Here is a 23,082-nt window from a genome sequence, read left to right as displayed (position 1 = left end):
CACCGGAATGGATCAACCAATCTCCCATCATCTATTCTGGATGAATTGGGGGTGGGTTCGTAATATACTAAGTCACTGGAGACATGAAGAGGGTGATCCCTTCCATCCACCAAATTGCCCTCTTGGCGATGAACCTGAAGCACTTACCGGCGAACCTGTTCGAGAAACCATTTTCTCGCTCATTTCTAGAGTATCTCGTCACGATTATATACTATCCCATATTTCAGATCTTGTTCATTCGCTCACTCCAACCATCAATCATCCCGGTGTACTAGCAGAAGTTAACGAACTTCGCGCTCGCGTGACGGCTTTGGAGAATATGGTGCGAAGGTTACAAACACCAGCAGCAGCACCAGCAGCATAATCCGTACCACCATCATCAACACCGACAGTACCCATATCACCCTCAACCACAACCGCGTCGTAAACTTCAACATCACAATTTGTACCTCGGATATCAACATCACACACCTCAATATCACTATCTGTACTTCGAGTATGATCTTCGTTTTACATATCATTCTATATCGATTATCTTCGCTTTACTTATCATTCTATCTCATTTATCTTCGTTCAACATGGTAAATATGTAATCTTTAATGTTTTAGAGATCATGTAATCAAGTATTAACGATAAATCAAAAAAAAAAAAAAAATTTTAATATCTTATTGACTCATTAGATCCATGATTACATCTGAAGAAAATATATATACAAGTATATTTTCATAAAGATTGTAATTAAAAAAAAAAATTCTTTCGTACAAACTGTTAATGATGAAAATATTTTAACGGGTAGGTAGTACCCGAGGAATATTTAGATCTCACATTAATAAGTTACAGTGTACATTCTTCCCAATCTGATTCAACGATCATATACTATCCTACTTACAACTATCGATATAAGTATCCGTTCATCACAGAATAACCATTTCCATTCAAATTTCATATTTGGATTTTTACCTATCTGAATCCAACAAGTGGCATAACGAAGAAAACATTGGACAAAATAAAATTTGTTAGAAACAAACGGATTAACTAATTGAAATTTGGTTAGGATTCCACGCTAACTGTTCCGGCTAACTGTTCCCAGCTAACTGATTAACATTTAATTTATCGCAAATTACATTCTCGCAATTTTATTTATCGTCATTTAATTTCTGTTATTTACTTTTACGCACTATAAATAACGGGACATGTATGCAAGGTTTCAACTTATCATATCGACCCATCTATATATATATTTCGGAACAACCGTAGACACTCTATATGTGAAGGTGGGAGTTGGCTATACAGGGTCGGAGTTGATTCCAAAATATATATATACTTTGAGTTGTGATCGACACCGAGACCGGTACACGGGTCACGATATGTATTATGTAATTTATATATTATATATCTAACTTATATATGAACCATTGGACAATTGGACTATTGGACTGTTAACTTTGGACAAGTAAAATGAATTAAAATGTTGATTATAACATATGAAACTAAACTAATCTTCAAGTTTGCCACTTGATTCTATTTTAAACCTCATTCGTATCTTGACGATTACAATTCGCATTCACAACTTTTCATGATTCTTGAAAACGCCTCGATCAAGAAGTTGAACTAGTCGCACCTCGTTTACGGAAGAAAGATTCATGCATATGGTTATGCACCTGAAAACTCTCGGAAACTGAGTCAACACGTAGCAGTGTAAATTCCTCTAGTGTTATTATTACCCAAAATAACTTTGCAATTTCTTTCCAAATTAGCCACTTTTATCACAGCTCCACTTTGACTTCTCAGTAAAACTAGTCTTATTATCATCTCGATATACATACGTTGTCCTTTCGCCGTCATTACTGGAGAACCTTTCACGACATCATGTACCAGCAGCTCGGCATCCTTTTGACGGAATCTGCAAGTCGTATTTTGAAAATCTCGTAGAACTTCTCCAATTATACCTACAACGTTTATCCTAAGAAATTCATACTCTGAATGTGAAGTTTCTGAAAAACACCCTGAACTATGAAGTAGTTCTCGAAATGCTGATGAATCAGCAAAAACCGTAAACGACTATAACAGTCAAAAGTTTGATGATGAAGTATAGTGTGTTGGAAAAGCTCAGAAAAATAGAAGGGGTTGGAATTGGATAATGGATGGAGCAAAGTATGAAAAAGGATGTGGATAAATCACAAGAACTGACCCTGCTTTCAAAGAATTCAAATGATTCAGTACCTGCTGAAATCGTTAGTAAGAACCCTACTCTTTATTCTAAACCTTTCCGGATGATATTCTTCATCATCATCTTATCTTAAATATTATAAGATATCTTCATATCTTCCGTTATACATATTCTCCATATTCCTGGAGATATTTTCACAACTATCTTTATCTGAAATCATTTACCACTCCGTAACATCTGCGTTACAACATAAAAGAAATTGTGTTAGTTTCTAAATTCTGAAACCTTCGAGTTTAAAATAAGAATGTTTTGAAGTAGTGTTGGGAACTGATGCATGAATTAGTATAATATAGTGAAACTTGATCAACTTCAATATATTATAGTAAGTCATATTAAGTTCCTAATGGAATGTGATGATCTCCAGTACCGACATCATGTGTCATGTTACACGGCTCTTACATTCTATCCAATCTCCAAACATATTAGAACATATCACCCTGATAGCTCTAATTTTTTTTTTTTTTTTTTTTTTTTTTTTTTTTTGAAATATTATGGTAATTTGACAAATTAAAATCGTACCATTACCATTCCTTTCTGAGAACATTAGTCATGTTCATTCCAAATTTTATACTTACGAATTCCGAACCATTGCTCGCTTGGCTGGAGAACGGGAAGAGAAAATGAAAGAATGAAGCTCCAAAATAGAAACTAGAGTATAAATCGCATCAAATAGGAGAAAGAGTAGAAGATGTGGGATATGGAAATAAGGGAACGAAGGGAGTAGTTTTATAAGTGAAATATCCGACAAAGAAATCACAACAGATTTGCCGCATTAAATCAAAGGAGATCCTGTTTCCTAAATCGCCGAAGAACCAAATCTTATTACAAAAGATTTTCTTTAAATTTCGTGAATTCCGGAAATCAATCATAACCACGTCATCAGTTAAAAACGATACCATATTACTCATTTCACTCTCTTTTGTGATAGCTTCGCTCGTACGTTTCACATGATCGAAATGTTTTATCTGTATCTATCAACAATGATAAAACTTCATTATCACCTCATAATTGTCATGAAAACGTTCCTATGACAACCTCTACCAAATTTCGAGGACGAAATTTCTTTAACGGGTGGGTACTGTAACGACCCGGAAATTTCCGACCAAATTTAAACCTTAAACTCTATATGTTCCCGATACGATAAGCAAAAACCTTAATATTGAGTCTAGAAAGTCTGAAATCTATATCTGGATAATTAGTTACATTTTTAGTGAGGTTGTTTTTTTTTTTTATATAAATTTAAAATCTAATATTTTGACAAAGGTACTAGTCACTAAACTTAAAGGGGTAATTTTCTTGTTGTACGAAAATTTATTTGGAAAACTGGACCCGAGACTTGAGTCATGTGACAACGTAAAAATAATTTTTGTTAAAATTATATTTTTACCCTAAACATAAATAAAATATAATATTTAATTAATTATATAAATTAATTATATTATAAATTATATTTTAAACACATCGGATACTTTAAAAAGATGCTGGACAGCTGGAAGGCATTTTTTCACTTCTGGCTATAAATTGAGCAAGGGATATGTCTTTGAACTAAACCACTTCACAAATACACACATGCACATAATTCGTTTCTTTTTAATTCCCTAACACAAACACATACGCACACATAACATATTCACATTATATTCATAAAAACTTCCTCTGTTTTACTTATATTATATTTATTATAATTATAATTGTTATTAATATTAATTATACCAAACTTTTAAGAAGATTCAAGTGTTATTATACATGAACTATTATGACGGGGCTCTGCTCAAGTGTTCCAAAACTGGTGTCATGAGTGGGACAAAATTTTGAAGATTATGGATTATATTTATGAAAATTATGGGTATGGATCGGGGGTTTTGCTCGTGAGACAAACTAGTGTTTATCATCTTCGTGATGTTTATATACTTTTCCTGCAATATTGAATCTCAATATTGATACGTGAGCACTTTAAACTTGACTTTTATTTACCAGTAGTGTACCCCTGATTAGTGCTCGAGAAATTAGGATCGAGTATGATTTTAAATCCCTTTTTGTCAAAATATATTTTTAGGATAGAATCTGAATTAGTTACTCTTGCGGTTAAGATAAGGTATATGATATATATGTTTTTGGAAAGGTGGCGAAAAACTATAAACTTTTCATTTAGATGTCGAATGAATTCGACGGACGGATTGGAAGTTATAATCAATTGAATTTTTATATTAAATTGTTAAAATGATTGTTTTCATTAAAATTATCTTTAATAAGTTATTATCATTATTAATATCACTATTATTATCAAAATAATTACTATTAAAATTTTTGTAGATTATTATGATTACTATTATGATTATTAGGTTAATTAAAAATAAATAATATTTTGTCAAAAACTATAATATTATTATTTTGATCATTATAATTAATAAAACTATCAAACCATTATTTTGATTAACATTACTAACATTAAAATTAATAATTTGAGTAAAAGAATTTTTTTTGAAAAAGAATACTATTATTATTATTAAAAACTAACATTTTAACATTTTAAAGTATTTTTATAAAATTAATATATTTATATGAAAATATTATTGTTAACATAAAAGTATTACTTTTAACATTTAGTATATTTATAAATACATATTATGTGTTAGTTGTTAATAAATGAATTACGAAATCATTTATTATAATAAAAATTTTGTAAAAATATTTTTAAAACTATAAAATTTGTTATATTTAAATATATGTAAACAAATATAAATTTGTAAAGGTTTTTGGAAGTCTTTTTGAGTTAAACGAATTTTTATTAACTTTTACATATTAGTCTCGAGCATTAGGATTGTGGTACACTGTAAATTGACTTTATTTGTTAAATTAGATATTAATCAATATATAAATATATAATTAATTAGGTTCGTGAATCGAAGGCCAACCTTATAAGTTACCAATGGTGTTATATGTATTTTTACTACAAAATACATTAGGTGAGTATATAGTCCCACTTTTAAACTCTAAATATTTCGGGATGAGAATACATGTATTTTATGTTTTACGATATGGACACAAGTAACTGAAAAATATGTTCTACGTTGAGTTGTACCACTGGCATACTTCCCTGTAGCTTGGTAACTAATATTTACAGCGGTATTGTAAACGCGAATCCTGTTGATAGATCTATCGGGCCTGACAACCCCAACCGGACTGGACGACCAGTATTCAACGGTTGCACAGTACTTCGTTTCGTGACTACACTTGGTACAGTGTAGTAAGATTTCATATTAAAGGGAATATGCGACGTGATTAATTGTTAAGTATGGTTACCAAGTGCTCAACCACTTAGAATATTTTTATTTAAATGTTTACATATAAAATCTTGTGGTCCATAGTTATAACGCTGCTAGCAACAAACCTATATATCTCACCAACTTTATGTTGACGTTTTAAAACATGTTATTCTCAGGTACGAATTAAGTCTTCCGCTGTGCATTTGCTCAATTTAAGGACATTACTTGGAGTCGACCATCGCAATGGGACCAAATGTTGAAGATATCGTCCGGATGGATAAGGACGGGTCTTTACACGACCAATACATATACGATGGGGGTTTTTATTTATTTCATTGGGGGTTTATTAAACACCTAAAAATGAACCATTAAAATTGAATTTCTAACATCGGACTGCTAACTACGGACTAAGGAATTATTAAAAGTATTAAAAGTATATATATGTGACGTTTGTTTAAAAAGAAAAGGTATTGATATATTATATATGGATAGGTTCGTGATATCAATCGGATACCAAGTCAAAATTACATATCTTCAAGACGAAAGTGAGTATATAGTCCCACTTTTAAACTCTAAATATTTCGGGATGAGAATACATGTATTTTATGTTTTACGTTATGGACACAAGTAACTGAAAAATATATTCTACGTTGAGTTGTACCACTGGCATACTTCCCTGTAGCTTGGTAACTAATATTTACAGCGGTATTGTAAACGCGAATCCTGTTGATAGATCTATCGGGCCTGACAACCCCAACCGGACTGGACGACCAGTATTCAACGGTTGCACAGTACTTCGTTTTGTGACTACACTTGGTACGGTGTAGTAAGATTTCATATTAAAGGGAATATGCGACGTGATTAAATGTTAAGTATGGTTACCAAGTGCTCAACCACTTAGAATATTTTTATGAAAATGTTTATATATGAAATCTTGTGGTCTATATATATATATATTGCTGCCGGCACTAAACCTATATCTCACCAACTTTATGTTGACGTTTTAAACATGTTTATTCTCAGGTGATAATTAGAAGCTTCCGCTGCATTATGTTGAATTTGAGCAGGATCTTGCGTACGCATATTTGTGTCAAAAATAAAACTGCATATCCAAGAACTTGTGTTGTAAAATATGCTAGAAATCGTGTTGTTATCATCATTTGTAAAGTTTGTAAGTCGAAGATTATCGCTAAACGATAATCATCTTTATTTCGTCCAAAGCTTGTATCAAAAATAAGAATCATGGTTTGTAATGTATAATATATGCAGTTTTTCTTTTAAAAATGTCGCATATAGAGGTCAATACCTCGCAATGAAATCATACGTTATCTAACACGTTCTTACGGTTAAGGACGGGTTAGTGACAGAATGGTATCAGAGCGGTGGTCTTAGCGAACCAGGTCTCCCATTTGTGTGTCTAACTGGTAGTTGTTAGAATACATTAGTTAGTCTGGACTTTGACCGTGTCTGCATGACAAAAAGTTTTGCTTATCATTTCTAGTCGGAAACTATCTGCTTATCATCTTTAGGAATTGCTTGCTTAAGTCTAGACACGTCTTATTGCATTTACTGCATTGATAGTGTATAGACAAATTCATATCCTAGCGTATCTATTACGGTAAACTTTGCCTAATATTTTCCGTAAATTTCTCCGTAATTTAAGGGATCCTGGTACTATATATATTTATGCGTATTATGCATTGAGTATACCATCCAACTCTCATTGCTCTCACTAAGCCTTTCATACCAAAAATCTTTCTGTGATCGCGTACGATGGCCTCCACGAATCGACAAAGTTCCTCTGACTCCGAAGATAGGGTGACGGGAGCGCATCAACCGATCAACTACCGAGATTTCTTTAGAAAGTGGGGATGGGTTCGCGAAATACTTACTCTATGGAGAAATGAAGAAGGTACTCCATATCATGAGCTGAATCTACCGCCTAATGTCGGAGTACTCGACCCGCTCACCGGCGAACCTGTTCGCAATACTGTTTATACCCTCGTTGCAAGAATTTTTCGTCTTGAGGCTACCATTAACGGAACTAGAGAAGATATCCAACCTCCATCTCACACTAATAACCGGCCAGGGTTAGTAGAAGAAGTCAACGAACTTCGCGCTCGAGTGGTAGTTTTGGAGAATATGGTGCAAAACTTAACAGCTCCAGCAACATCACCGGCACTAACATCAACACCAGTACCACCAACAACCCAAGTTTCAACATCACCTGCCTCAACATCTCATTCTGTGCCTCGAGCCTAATCATCGTTTTACGTATCGTTCTATTTACTTTATCTTCGTTCTACCTATCGTTCTACATCGATTATCTTCGCTTTACGTATCGTTCTACCTCATTTATCTTCGTTCGACATGGCAATTATGTAATCTCTAATGTTTTAGAGATCATGTAATTAAGTACTAACGATAAATCAAATGAGTTTGATATCTTATTGACTCATTAAATCCATGATTACATCTGAAGAAAATATATATGCAAGTATAGATCATTCAAACAAAAGTGGGAAGCGAGTAACAGTGACTCGACGGGGTGTTGAGGGTGTTGTTCGAACAAGAGAGAGAAACATTAAAAAAAAAAGATTGGTGATTTGCAGAAGGTTTTCAAATGGAATTAGGAGGTTCGTTTCTAGTTGCAACCGAAAGAAGATAATGAACCATGGTGACCGATAGTTTAAGAGAGAGAGAAAGGAAAGGAGAGAGAGGAAGAAGAAAATCTCAAGAAAAATTGCGGTTGGGTGTTGATTCGAAACACAATAGAAACAGAAAAAAAATTAGAACGCACAGTATAATTTGGTTGATCATTTATAGCGATAGCAGCAAGTTTTAAAATGGTGGTGGTTTGGCTGTAAAAACAGAAGTATAGTAGCTGCAATTGCAGCAGAATTTTCGTAGCAGAAACAGTAGGGATTCACGAATTGTAGCAGGTTGTGGGTTTGTGTAAATCGGTTTGGTTACATCGAATCAACAGTCAAAAAGGCAGGAAACATAAAATAAATGGAGATGGCTTGGTGATGTTTACAATGGTAACAGAAAATGAGAGGAAGAGAGAGATGGAAACATACTATAGCAGTAGTTGCTCGATGGGTTTTGGGTTGGTTTGAGGATGAAACAGAGTCGATAGCAGCAAAAATCGAGTTGAAGGTGGATGATTGAATGGGTGTAGCAGGTGTCGGTTAGGGGTGGTTTTGGTTTAATCAACACAGAAGGAACCATAGTAGCAAAATAACATGATGGTTTTTCCTTGGGTTCGATTGAAATAGCGACACAGAAATGGGTTTTCAAAATAGGAACAAAAAGAATAGTGGTTGTACATGGTGGTGGTTTACTATGTTGTAATCGTGGCTAAACAAGGTGGTGGAAGGTGGTCGTGGTGTTGAGTGGTAGCCGTAGCAAAATAACAACAAAATAATAGTGTGGTAATAAGGGTGTTTGCTCATGGTGAGGTGGTGTTTAGTATTAACAAGGGTGGTGGCGATTAAGAAGAAGAAATGTATCAATTGAAAGATAGGAAGAAGAAAAAGAATGGTGAACTTGATGGTTGGTGTGCATCTATTATATAGATACATATATAAAATAGATAGTGGTTCATATCATCCAAAAACAGTGTTACATATTTTCAATTTAATCACAGTATCCAAAGTTAATCACGGATAAAAATTAAAGTGGGTTTGTTATTAGTTGTTTTCAATCACTTTAACCAAAACATATAATTCTATAATAGTTATTTAAAAACATGTTGAAAGAAAAAAAAATCATCTAAAACAAACAGTTAAGCAGTCGATAGGTTTTTAGATTTATCTACTAACAGTTTACCAATATATTAAAATATATTAAATAATTAAATTAAATATAACAATATATATATATATATATATATATATATATATATATACACACAAAAATATACATATAAAATAATAGTTTTTATTACGATGTATTTTATTGTTCATATTTATTTATAACAATAAATGTGTATAATAGTTTATTAATGTTCATGTCATTATATATATTATACATATACTTATATACACATATTTATATATATCCATACATTTACAAGCAAAGGTTCGTGAATCATCGGGGACAGTCAAAGGGTGATTGATTACCTAAATATAGATTTCAAACTTTCTAGACTCAACATTACAGATTTTACTTATCGTGTCGGAAACATATAAAGATTAAGGTTTAAATTTGGTTGGAAATTTCCGGGTCGTTACAGTACCCACCCGTTAAAGAAATTTCGTCCCCGAAATTTGGTAGAGGTTGTCATAAATAACATTAAGAATGTTTTCATGACAAATATGAGGTAATAACGGAGTTTTATCATTATTGATAGATATAGATAAAACATTTCAATCATGTGAAGCGTACGAGCGAAGCTATCACAAAAGAGAGTGAAATGAGTAATATGATATCGTTTTAACTGATGACGTGATTATGATTTATTTCCGAAATTTAAAGAAAATCTTACGTAATAAGATTTGGTTCTTCGGCGATTTAGGAAATCAAAATCTTCTTTGATTAATGCCATAATCTGTTCCGATTTCTCTGTCGAATATATTGCTATAAATCCACCCCTTCATTTCCTTATTCTCCACACCTTCTATTTTGGGGTTTTGTCCCTTCGTTTCTTCTTCCCGTCCTCAAGTCAAGCGAGCAATGATCCGAAATTCGTAAGTATGAAATTCAAAATGGACATAGCTAATGTTCTAAGAAAGAAATGGTAATGGCACGATTTTGATTTGTCAAATTACCAGAATATCCAGGAAAATAGAACTATCAAGATGATTTGTTCTTAATATGTTTCGGAATTGGATAGAATGTAAGAGCCGTGTAACATGGCACATGATGACGGTACTGTGAATCATCACATTCCATTAGAAACTTAACATGACTTACTATAATATAATGAAGTTGATCAAGTTTCATTATATTATACTAATTCATGCATCAGTTCCCAACACTACTTCAAAACATTCATATTTTAAATTCGGAAGTTTCAGAATTTAGAAACTAATACAATTTCTTTTATGATGTAATACAGATAGCGCGAGAAGATAGATGATTTCTGATAAGAATAGTTATAAATTATATTCAGAAACATTGACGATATTTATAATGAAAGATATGATAATATCTTGGAACTTCTAATGTCGAAGGATGATGATGAAGAATAGTGTCAGCATAGGTTTTAGAGTAAGGAGCAGGGTATGTACTAAGGATTTCATCAGGCACTGAATCTTTTAAATTCTTTGAAGTCAAACTTATTCTTTGTGATTTGTCCACGGCTTACTTCATAGTTTCGCATAATCCGCTTTTTGGTACTAAATTTTCTATTGAGTGTTTCCAATACTCTGTTCTTTATCATCAACTTTTGGCTATTAAGACCATCTACAACATGCTGTTTCGTCAACATTCTCAAAGTTAACGGATCTGGGTCATCGGTTATCAAACTGAGGTGGTTTCAGGAGAGTTGTGTTTTTAGATGGTTAAACGCTGATGATGGAATATAAAAGGTTCTCCGGTAACGACAGCGAAAGAATAACGTGTATATATATCGAGACTAACCTTTCTGAGAAGTCAAGGTTAACTTGCTGGAGCTGTGACAAAATTGGCTAATTTGAAAAGGGATTGCAAAGTTATTTTAGGTAATAATAACACTAAAGGAATTAACACTGCTGCGTGTTAATCGTTGACTCAGTTTTCAAGAGTCTTACAGGAGCATAAGTCTTTTCTTCCGTAGATGAAACGCGGTTGGTTCATCCTCTCGATTGAGGGGTTTTCAAGAATCATGAAAGATTTGAACACACATTGTAATTGTCGAGATACAAATGAGGTTTAAGATGAAATCAAGTGGCAAGCTTGAAGAATTATTTAGTTTCATATGTTATAATCAATATTTTAATTTAATTCATTTTAATTGTCCAAAGTTAGCAGTCCAATAGTCCGATGGTTCAATGATTCATATATAATTTAATATATAATATTTGAATTAAATAATACGTATCGTGACCCGTGTACCGGTCTCGGTGTCGATCACAACTCAAAGTATATATATATTTTGGAATCAACTCCGACCCTGTATAGCCAACTCCCACCTTCACATATAGAGTGTCTACGGTTGTTCCGAAATATATATATAGATGGGTCGATATGATAAGTCGAAACCTTGCATACGTGTCCCGTTATTTAAAGTGCGTAAAAGTAAATAACAGAAATTAAATGACGATAAATAAAATTGCGAGAATGTAAATTGCGATAAATTAAATGTTAATCAGTTAGCTGGGAACAGTTAGCCTGAACAGTTAGCGTGGAATCCTTAACAGATTTTCAATTAGTTAATTCGTGTGTTTCTAACAATTTTTAATCTGTCCAATGTTTCTTCTTTATGCCACTTGTTGGATTCGGATAGGTAAAAATCCAAATATGAAATTTGAATGGAAATGGTTATTCTGTGATGAATTGATACGTATATCGATGATTGTAAGTAGGATAGTAAATGACCGTTGAATCAGATTCGAAGAATGTACAGTGTAACTTGTTAATGTGAATTTTAAATATTCCTTGGGTACTACCCACCCGTTAAAATATTTTCATCATTAACAGTTTTGTACGAAAGAATTTTTAATTACGATCTTTATGAAAATATACTTGCATATATATTTTCTTCAGATGTAATTATGGATTTAATGAGTCAATAAGATTTTATACTCATTTGATTTATTGTTAGCACTTGATTACATGATCTCTAAAACTTTAGAGATTACATAATTGCCATGCCGGACGAAGGTAAATGAGGTAGAACAATACGTAATTACTGTAAATACATACTACATCTATAATATTCCATGTGAATAATTATTTTTTTTCATTCTTATAGAAGAATATGGCGCGATTGAACCGAATGACGGAACAAGAAATCCAGGAACTCATCAATCAGCGAGTGAATGACAGAATGTTATGGGTCGAGGCTGCAAGAGGTGCTGCAGTTAACCCAAATCCTCGTGTGGGGTGCACTTACAAAACTTTTCAAGCTTGCAAGCCCTCATCATTCAGTGGAATAGAAGGACCGATCGGTTTAACCCGGTGGATAGAAAAGATGGAGACTGTGTTTAAAATAAGTGGTTGTGTTGAAAAGGACATGACCAAGTATGCATCGTGCACTTTACAAGATAGTGCACTCACGTGGTGGAAAAATTATGTGAAGGCTGTAGGAGGAGATGTAGCTTATGATACTCCATGGGAAGAATTCAAAACAATGTTAATCAACGAATATTGTCCAAGGAACGAGGTTAGGAAGTTGGAAGATGAATTATGAAGTCTGAAGGTTATTGGTACTGAAATCACCAACTACAATCAGCGATTCATGGAATTAGTTTTGCTATGTCCTGAATTGGTTCCAACCGAAGAACGGAAAATTGAAATGTACAAAGATGGGTTGCCCAAAAAGGTCAAGGCAAATGTTACAGCATCGAAACCTAAGACAATTCATGAAGCTATAACCATGGCAAACGAGCTAATGGATCAGGTCATCATGGATAAGAAAGTATCCAATACTGATGTGAAGGTATCAGGTAACAAAAGAAAGTGGAATGGAAATTATGATCGAGGTAACCAACAACAATCTTTTAAGAAACAAGAAAACACGCAAGGTGCGGGTAGTGGTTTAAGCTTTGGTTATAAAGGACAAAATCCTTTATGCAACCGATGCCACAAACATCACTCTGGTTACTGTAATGTGGTATGCAACAAATGTAATCGAAAGGGTCATCTTGCTGAAGATTGTAGGGCTCTCGTTACAAATGGTACCAAGACTCCTGCCACCAATGCAAATAGAACTGCTTTGGCTACCATTACTTGTTATGGGTGTGGAAAACAAGGTCACTATAAGAGCCAGTGTCCGAATCCAAAGAAGAATAATGGATCTGCACGTGGAAGAGCATTTGTTATTAATGCTAGAGAGGCGTGTGAAGACCCGGAGCTTGTTACGGGTACGTTTACCATTAATAACTTATCCGCATCTATTATATTTGATACTGGTGCCGATAGAAGTTACGTGTGTAGAGACTTTCACGCTAAATTGAATTGTTCATCATTACCTCTAGATGCTAAGTACATGATTGAGTTAGCTAATGGTAAACTAATTAAAGCCGATAAAATTTGCCGTGATTGTAAAATAAATTTAGCCGGAGAAACATTTAAAATTGACTTAATACCCGTAGAATTAGGAAGTTTTGATGTAATAGTCGGCATGGACTGGATGTCCAAAATAGGAGCTGAAGTTGTGTGCGCCAAGAAGGCAATTCGCATTCCTCGTAAGAATAAAACGCCAGTAATGATTTATGGAGAGAAGGGTAACTCAAAGCTAAAACTCATTAGTTATTTGAAAGCTCAAAAGTGCTTGAAGAAAGGGTGCTATGCTATCTTAGCACATGTTAATAAAGTCGAAAAGAAAGAAAAAGAGAAGTGCATCAATGACGTGCCTGTGGCAAGAGATTTTCCTGAAGTATTTCCGGAAGAGTTGCCGGGATTACCTCCATTTAGATCTGTAGAATTTCAAATAGATTTAGTACCAGGAGCTGCACCAGTGGCTCGTGCTCCATATAGACTTGCACCGTCCGAGTTAAAAGAACTTCAAAGTCAGTTAAAAGAATTACTAGACCGTGGATTCATACGACCAAGCACTTCACCGTGGGGAGCTCCAATTTTATTCGTCAAGAAGAAAGACGGATCTTTCCGAATGTGTATAGATTATCGTGAATTAAATAAGTTAACTATCAAGAATCGGTATCCACTACCGAGAATTGACGACTTATTTGATCAACTCCAAGGATCATGTGTGTACTCGAAAATTGACCTAAGATCGGGTTATCATCAATTACGTGTCAAAGAAGAAGATATACCGAAAACTGCTTTTCGGACACGCTACGGTCATTACGAATTTTTGGTCATGCCGTTTGGATTGACGAATGCGCCAGCTGTATTCATGGACCTCATGAATCGAGTTTGTAGTCCATATTTAGATAAGTTTGTTATCGTTTTCATTGATGATATTCTTATCTATTCCAAGAGTGAGCAAGAGCATGAACAGCATTTAAGGTTGATATTAGAGTTATTGAGAAAAGAACAGCTATATGCTAAATTTTCTAAATGTGCTTTCTGGTTGAAAGAAGTGCAATTTCTTGGCCACGTTGTTGGTAGCAAAGGAATTCAGGTTGATCCAGCAAAAATTGAAGCCATTGAAAAATGGGAGACTCCTAAGACACCAATGCAGATACGCCAATTTTTGGGTTTAGCCGGTTATTATAGAAGGTTTATTCAAGATTTTTCCCGAATAGCTAAGCCGTTGACAGCGTTAACGCAAAAAGGGAAGAAATATGAATGGACTTCCGAGCAGGAGAGTGCATTTCAATTACTGAAAAAGAAGTTGACTACGGCGCCTATTTTATCGTTACCAGAAGGGAACGATGATTTTGAAATATATTGTGACGCTTCGCGACAAGGTTTTGGTTGCGTTCTTATGCAACGGAAGAAAGTTATTGCATACGCATCCCGACAATTAAAGATTCACGAGCGGAATTATACGACGCATGATCTAGAACTGGGAGCAGTCGTGTTTGCATTGAAGATATGGAGACACTAGTTGTATGGGGTTAAATGCACTGTGTTTACTGATCATAAAAGCCTTCAACATATTTTCGATCAAAAACAGCTGAATATGAGGCAACGTAGGTGGGTTGAGTTAATAAATGACTATGATTGTGAAATTCGTTATCATCCCGGGAAAGCGAACGTGGTGGCCGACGCTCTAAGCAGAAAGGAACGAGAACCAATTCGAGTACGAGCGATGAACATAAAAATTCGCATGAATCTCAACTCACAAATCAAAGAAGTTCAACGAGAAGCACTTACTAAAGAAAATATAGGGAATGAAATAATGAAGAAGTATGAGAAGCAACTCGTTATGCGGGAAGATGGAATTCGATATTTTGCAAATCGTATTTGGGTACCGAAGTTGGGTGGATTAAGGAAGTTGATATTGAACGAGGCACATAATACAAGATATTCGATACATCCTGGAGTTGGAAAGATGTACCAAGATCTTAAGACACATTATTGGTGGCCTAACTTAAAGACAGACGTTGCAACATATGTTGGGGAATGTTTAACTTGTTCCAAGGTCAAAGCAGAACACCAGAAGCCGTCAGGGTTACTTCAACAATCAGAAATTCCAGAATGGAAATGGGACGGTATTACCATGGATTTCATCACGAAGTTACCAAAGACTGCCTGGGGATACGACACCATTTGGGTAATTGTTGATCGTCTTACCAAATCTGCACATTTCTTGCCTATAAAGGAAACAGATAGAATGGAGAAATTATTACGATTATATATAAAGGAAATAGTTTCAAGGCATGGAATACCTATTTCCATTATATCTGATCGTGATAGTAGATTTACCTCAAAGTTCTGGCAATCACTACAGGAGGCACTAGGAACTCGTTTGGATATGAGTACCGCATATCATCCGCAAACGGACGGGCAGAGTGAAAGAACAATTCAGACTCTTGAAGACATGCTCAGGGCATGTGTGATCGATTTTGGAAACGGATGGGATAAGTATCTACCATTAGCAGAATTCTCGTATAATAATAGTTATCATGCGAGCATTAAAGCTGCACCATTCGAAGCATTGTACGGAAGGAAGTGTAGATCTCCTATCTGTTGGAATGAAGTAGGAGATCGACAATTAACTGGTCCCGAGATCATACATGAAACTACTGAAAAGATAGTACAAATCAAGGAGAGATTGAAAACAGCCCGTAGTCGCCAAAAGAGCTACGCCGATGTCCGAGGGAAACCATTAGAGTTTCAGATCGGGGACATGGTTATGTTAAAGGTGTCACCGTGGAAAGGTGTAATATGCTTCGGAAAAAGGGGTAAACTGAACCCAAGATATGTAGGCCCGTTCAAGATCATCGAACGCATTGGACCGGTAGCTTATCGACTCGAGTTACCGCAACAACTCGCCGGAGTACATAATACCTTTCACGTCTCAAACCTTAAGAAGTGTCTTGCAAAGGAAGACCTCACCATTCCTCTTGAAGAAATTCAAGTTGACGAGAAACTACAATTCATAGAAGAACCAATCGAGATCATGGACCGTGAAGTTAAACGGCTCAAGCAGAGCAACATACCGATCGTTAAAGTTCGTTGGAATGCTCGAAGAGGTCCCGAGTTTACGTGGGAACGGGAGGACCAGATGAAACGAAAATATCCACACTTGTTTCCCGATGACGCAAAATAGGTACAATTTTAAAATTTCGGGACGAAATTTATTTAACGGGTAGGTACTGTAATGACCCGCACTTTTTCAATCATTCTATACTTATAAGATTAATATTTACATAAATTAAACCTTACCAACATGACAAGCAATCCAAATTGTTGAGACTTATGTCTTCGAAAAGAGTTTTACACAACGTTTGACTGTCTAGTTTGACCGATGATATCACGAACTATACAATATATGATAATTATACGTTTGTGTATATATATGTATATATACATATTTAACATGATCTAAGAATGTTTTAATACCTCATTTTGTATTAATAACAATAAGTTACAAGTATATTTTGAAACTACTAACTTAAGTTTTTAAAACGATAACCATACGTAACGTTATTTGACATAAATACTTATGACCTATAATGTTTATACATATATCGTATAAGTAATGTATTTAATCACTTTTTAAGGACTTAAATACATAAAACAATATAAGTGTATTCACAAAAGATAGCTATATTTGAATTCTCATTCCATTTTTCACAAAATTTCTATACGTATATCTAGAGTACATGTACTCGTATCATACCTAACCTCTATACGTATTTACTATTGGTATATACACATCAAATCACCACCAACCAGCCCTTGTTCAATGCCTTATGTATAAGGCAACTACTTTTGTTATCTAGTATGATAATTTCACATGATTAAAAGATTTTTTCACAAAATTACAAACTTATACACCTTTTACACCACCATTTATACTTCATTCCATTTTCATTTTACTACACATTTCCTTTAACAAAAACACACTCTTAAGAAACTCCATAACCATTCAGCTAGTATCCATGAAGATCTAGCCATAAAAACATCACTTAAACACCATAAGAAAAACCTTACAAAAACACTTCAAGAATCCTTTCAAGAACACAAGTTTACTTCCAATCTTTCATCCAACTCCATCACTCTTTTGGTTCTAGATTTTTACTTCTCTTTTACAGCAATCTTGTCCAAGTAACTTGAGGTAGTAACTTTGTTCATAACCTTATTCGATTCATATATATATAGCTATCTTATTTTGTGGTATAAAATTTTAACAACAAGAACATAGTTTGAATGTTTTCAAACTTGTTTGCAAACTAAATAGATCCTTCTCACTTAAATTTTAAAATACTTCAAGACCTGTAATATATCATAAATATATGCTAATTTAACAAGGTATAACTTGGTTTTTCAAAGAACACCTTAAAAACTGAATTTACGACGTCGGAGTGCAACCGGGGGCTGTTTTGGGTTGGATAATTAAAAACCATCTTAAACTTTGAATTGGAGGTTTATTTTCTGTAAAAATGATTTTTACTATGAATATGATAACACATAAAAATTTCATGATTTAACTCAAAGTATAAGTATTTTTAGAAAAATAATCATTTAAGGTTGTTTACATGATGGAAAATGATTAACTTCATAAGTTTCACTAAAGTTTGACCTATGACCTGTGATTTCGAATATAAACTAAGGTATTTACAGTTCATAGTCTTAAAGAGGGACTCGATCCAAGGAAGTGGCAAGTTGAATCAACGAAAACGGAGTTGTAACGAAGAAACTATGACCAAAACGAGATCGGATATCTAAGACTAGTTTAGCTACGAAAATAATTGGAGAAAATTAAATAAATCACATCTTTTTAAAATAACATGATATTTTATATATATGTACTTATAATTTAATTTTATATGGTTCAGGATCACCCGTAAACAATATGAGAAGATTAATCATAAGATCCCATGATTGTACGCAACACGTCATTTGACAACACCGGTACTTTATGTACGCAACACGTCATTTGACAACACCGGTACCGTGGGTCAAGATTAATCTCGACCAATACATATACGATGGGGGTTTTTATTTATTTCATTGGGGGTTTATTAAACACCTAAAAATGAACCATTAAAATTGAATTTCTAACATCGGACTGCTAACTACGGACTAAGGAATTATTAAAAGTATTAAAAGTATTATAAGTATATATATGTGACGTTTGTTTAAAAAGAAAAGGTATTGATATATTATATATGGATAGGTTCGTGATATCAATCGGATACCAAGTCAAAATTACATATCTTCAAGACGAAAGTGAGTATATAGTCCCACTTTTAAACTCTAAATATTTCGGGATGAGAATACATGTATTTTATGTTTTACGTTATGGACACAAGTAACTGAAAAATATATTCTACGTTGAGTTGTACCACTGGCATACTTCCCTGTAGCTTGGTAACTAATATTTACAGCGGTATTGTAAACGCGAATCCTGTTGATAGATCTATCGGGCCTAACAACCCCAACCGGACTGGACGACCAGTATTCAACGGTTGCACAGTACTTCGTTTCGTGACTACACTTGGTACGGTGTAGTAAGATTTCATACTAAAGGGAATATGCGACGTGATTAAATGTTAAGTATGGTTACCAAGTGCTCAACCACTTAGAATATTTTTATTAAAATGTTTATATATGAAATCTTGTGGTCTATATATATATATTGCTGCCGGCATTAAACCTATAACTCACCAACTTTATGTTGACGTTTTAAGCATGTTCATTCTCAGTTGATAATTAGAAGCTTCCGCTGCAACATGTTGAATTTAAACAAGATCTTGAGTATGCATATTTGTGTCAAAAATAAAACTGCATATCGGAGGATTTGTAATGTAAAATATGCTAGAAATCGTATTGTTATCATCACATGTAAAGTTTGTAAGTCTAAGATTATCGCTAAACGATAATCATCTTTTTATTGTCTAAAGCTTGTATTAACATAAGAGTTATGGTTTGTAATGTAAAATAAATGCAGTTGTTCTTTTAAAAATGTCGCATATAGAGGTCAATACCTCGCAATGAAATCATACGTTATCTAACTCGTTCTTATGGTTAAGGACGGGTTATGACATGTGGTATCAGAGCGTTGGTCATAGCGAACCAGGCCTTGCATTAGTGTGTCTAACTGGTAGTTGTTAGGATACATTAGTGAGTCTGGACTTTGACCGTGTCTACCTGTCAAAAAGTTTTGCTTATCATTTCTAGTCGGAAATCATCTGCTTATCATCCTTAGGAAATTGCCTGCCTATCATTCTCAAGTCTAGACACACTCTACTGCATTTAGTGCATCGATAGTGTATAGACGAAATTCATATCTTAGCGTATCTGATAATTCCTATCTTGGCGTATCTGTAGATTTGCTTGATATATGCCGTAACATCCTTTGTAGCCTACGAAATCTTTAGTATTACATATAGATATTCTATATAGTTATAATATCATCTGATATCCGAAAATCATTTCACGTCGAAGATCTCTTTCATCCACCAAATTGCCCTTTTCAACCTGAAGTGCTTACTGGCGAACCTGTTCGAGAAACCATTTTCTCTCCCTTTTTTTTTTCCGAGTATCCCATCACGATTACATACTATCCCATAGTTCGAATCTTATTCATTCACTCGCTTCAACCGTTAATCATTCCGTAGTACTAGAAGAAGTTAACGAACTACGCGCTCGTGTGACGACTTTGGAGAACCTGGTGCGAAGGTTACGAACACCAGCAGCAGCACCAACAGCATAATCAGTACCACCATCATCGACGTCGACAGTACCCTTATCATCTCTAAACCATAACCGCGCCGTAACTCTCAATATCACAATCTGTACCTCGAATATCAACATTACACGCATCAATATCATCATCTGTACTTCAAGTATACTCTTTGTTTTACATATCATTCTACATTGATTAATTTCGTTCTACGTATTGTTCTACCTCATTTACCTTCGTCCGGCATGGCAATTATGTAATCTCTAAAGTTTTAGAGATCATGTAATCAAGTGCTAACAATAAATCAAATGAGTATAAAATCTTATTGACTCATTAAATCCATAATTACATCTGAAGAAAATATATATGCAAGTATATTTTCATAAAGATCGTAATTAAAAATTCTTTCGTACAAAACTGTTAATGATGAAAATATTTTAACGGGTGGGTAGTACCCAAGGAATATTTAAAATTCACATTAACAAGTTACACTGTACATTCTTCGAATCTGATTCAACGGTCATTTACTATCCTACTTACAATCATCGATATACGTATCAATTCATCACAGAATAACCATTTCCATTCAAATTTCATATTTGGATTTTTACCTATCCGAATCCAACAAGTGGCATAAAGAAGAAACATTGGACAGATTAAAAATTGTTAGAAACACACGAATTAACTAATTGAAAATCTGTTAAGGATTCCACGCTAACTGTTCCGGCTAACTGTTCCCAGCTAACTGATTAACATTTAATTTATCGCAATTTACATTCTCGCAATTTTATTTATCGTCATTTAATTTCTGTTATTTACTTTTACGCACTTTAAATAACGGGACACGTATGCAAGGTTTCGACTTATCATATCGACCCATCTATATATATATTTCGGAACAACCGTAGACACTCTATATGTGAAGGTGGGAGTTGGCTATACAGGGTCAGAGTTGATTCCAAAATATATATATACTTTGAGTTGTGATCGACACCGAGACCGGTACACGGGTCACGATACGTATTATTTAATTCGAATATTATATATTAAGTTATATATGAATTATTGGACCATTGAACTATTGAACTGCTAACTTTGGACAATTAAAATGAATTAAAATATTGATTATAACATATGAAACTAAACAATTCTTCAAGTTTGCCACTTGATTTCATCTTAAACCTCCTTTGTACCTCGACAATTACAATTCGCATTCACAACTTTTCATGATTCTTGAAAACGTCTCGATCGAGAAGTTGAACCAGCCGCACCTCGTCTACGGAATAAAGATTTATGCATACAGTTATGCACCTAAAAATTTTTGAACTCGAAGTTATAGTTAAAACGTATCCGCATCGAATTCCTTATCATCCATTAGCAAAAACAATCACGCGATTCCTTTTCAATTAACTAATTTTGTCACAGCTCCACTTCGATATCTCAGTAAGACTACTCTTATTACAATCTCGATATATATATATATACGTTGTTCTTTCGCCATCGTTACCGGAGAACCTTTTATATTCCATCATATTACCATCAGCGTTTAATCATCTAAAAATACAATTCTCCTTAAACCATCTTGGTTTGATAACCAATGACCCAGATCCGATAACTTTGAAAATACTGACGAAGCAGCATGTTGTAGAAGGTCTTAATGACCAAATGTTGATGATAAAAGAAGGAAGTGTTAGGAACGCTCGATAGAAAATTGGTACTGAAAACCGGATTGAACAAACCGTGAAGGAGACTCTGAACAAGTTACAAGGACTAAACTTGTACATAAAGAATTATGACGATTCTGTAGCAAACACCTTGCTTCTGAATCTAAACCCTTACGGGTCAATCTTCATCATCATCCTTCGACATTAGAAATTCCAAGATATTATCATATCTTTCATTATAAATATCCTCAATATTTCTGAAGATATTTTCACCACTATCCTTATCTGAAATCATTTATCTCTCTGTAATATCTGCGTTACAATATAAAGGAAACTGTGTTAGTTTCTAAATCCTTCAAGTTTAAAATAGGAATGTTCTGAAGCAGTGTTGGGAACTGATGCATGAACTAGTATAATATAATGAAACTTGATCAACTTCATTATATTACAGTAAGTCATGTTAAGTTTCTAATGGAATATGATGATTCACAGTACCGTCATCATGTGCCATGTTACACGACTTTTACATTCTATCCAATTCCGAAACATATTAAGAACAAATCATCTTGATAGTTCTATTTTCCTGGATATTCTGGTAATTTGACAAATCAAAATCGTGCCATTACCATTCCTTTCTTAGAGCATTAGCTATGTTCATTCCGAATTTTATACCTACGAATTTCGAACTATTGATCACTTGACTCAAGGACGGGAAGAAGAAACGAAGGGACAAAGTCCCAAAATAGAAATTGGGGTATAGATTACAGCAAATAGGAGAGAGTATTAACTATGGATGACAATGATTATGGAAAACAGAAGCAGGAGCATCGAAATATAAGGAAAGATATCAAACCCAATAACCACCCAGAAACTACAAACCGTGTGTATCAATACGTATGGCGACGTAAAGACACGGGAGAATTAGAAACATTATAATTCCAAGAAAATCATAAAAGTGAATAGATTCTTCTAGCGGTAGATGAAAGAGAAGAATGAAAGATATGAAAGTTA

This window comes from Rutidosis leptorrhynchoides, chromosome 1 (genome assembly GCF_046630445.1).
Source record: "Rutidosis leptorrhynchoides isolate AG116_Rl617_1_P2 chromosome 1, CSIRO_AGI_Rlap_v1, whole genome shotgun sequence".
NCBI classification, from domain to species: domain Eukaryota; kingdom Viridiplantae; phylum Streptophyta; class Magnoliopsida; order Asterales; family Asteraceae; genus Rutidosis; species Rutidosis leptorrhynchoides.
Note: the sequence above shows the minus strand (reverse complement) of the source record.